The following is a 1,551-nucleotide window of genomic DNA, read 5'->3' on the forward strand; positions in this document are numbered from 1 at the left end:
GGGCAAAGGTCACTATTTGATAACCGCATCCAAACCAACTGAAAACATCCTTTTTTTTGGTATGTGTTTATAAATGGTGGCATTTTCCAGCTGGAGAGTAATTTCTCTTTCTGTTTTGTTGAAAAAAATGGCTTTTAGTCTTGTTTTAGCTGCTTGTTAGAGCTCTAAAACAAATCCGTTATTGTTGTGTTTTGGTGGTCTCCCTAGGGGTCAGAGGTCATTCTCTCCATGTTTTCATTTTCCCTACTATATTTCGCTGGTCAGAAATTGAAATTTTTGGACTAAATGGACAATTTGGAGGTTGGACTACCCTGTCAATGTGACTTTTCCACAGTTGAACACTCAGGTAGGTAGTTTTTGACAGCTTATTTTTGGTATGTTTACATTGCAAGTCTATGGGACTTTGAAATGGTGGGCTGTCCCCCCAAGGACAGGTCCTTGGTGTGTTAACGTTGAAGGTGTTCATTCTGCCGCGAAACACAGTCCCCGGTAAATGAATTTACAATAATAAGAAAATCGGACAAAGTGTTATATTTCATCATGTGGTCTCATACATAGAGGTTATTCGTTAAGCGTTTGTCAATAACAGGAATACTCAAGTCACCATGCGGCTCCATTCGTAAATAGATTACCGGTTTCACATTAATTAGACACGGCTGTTTTCCACACCTGTGTAAAATCCGTTCAAAATGGCGCTCTCGCACGACAGGAATATTCTAGGCTACTACTTCCCCCACTTTTCGGGTACTTTCTTGAGTTTTTGCCAGTTGTATTTCTTCTTAAGTGTGCAGCAGAGCGTTAGAGGAGTTTTCTATGTCTGCCATTATTATGGTGATGTTTTAAAGAGAATACGGATTTCCTGACCTGGTGAATTTTGGAGAAGGCAACAAAATGGCGGGACAGTTGGAGTTGCGTGGTATGGAGACGACTTCACTTATTGTTCGGAGGTAAACGTACAGACTTGTTGGCTGACAATTTGACACAGTTCCTTGCCACTGTTAAGATCTCGTTTCGTATGAAATGACCTAGTTCTGTAAGTTCCAAGCGACCGTCCCTACTTTACAACAGACTTTGTCACTTTATTTTACCGCGTTCTCTTGAGCATTGAGCATTTTCCATGTGTGACATTCTTGTAGAGTATTATATGTATGTGTATGTTTTTGTGTGAAGTGTTCAACGTTTTGAGGTTACATTAATTGTAGAAAAAGTGAATTTTCTTTATCTACACGTGGTTCAAAACATCTGTTGGAATGTGCACGTGTGCACGATTTAATGTACATTCTATTTATTGTTCCCGCCAAAAACTCGCGTAAACAAGGCCCTCAAACTTCAAAGCTTGAAGGCACCGAAATAAACACAACAAGTCTGGAAAGTTCAGTTCAGTCGACCTTACTTCTATTCTTCTGTACATGTATCATGCATAATTTAAAAATTTCATTTTAGACTAATTGAGTAATTGTAATGACCAAACACACATTTGACTTTGCTTGGCTGTCACCATATTAAATAATTATCATATGAATCTCGGCGACCAGGTGTTGGCGGGTTAAA

Source organism: Branchiostoma belcheri, unplaced genomic scaffold (genome assembly GCF_001625305.1).
Source record: "Branchiostoma belcheri isolate BF01 breed outbred unplaced genomic scaffold, Haploidv18h27 scaffold92, whole genome shotgun sequence".
Taxonomy (NCBI): domain Eukaryota; kingdom Metazoa; phylum Chordata; class Leptocardii; order Amphioxiformes; family Branchiostomatidae; genus Branchiostoma; species Branchiostoma belcheri.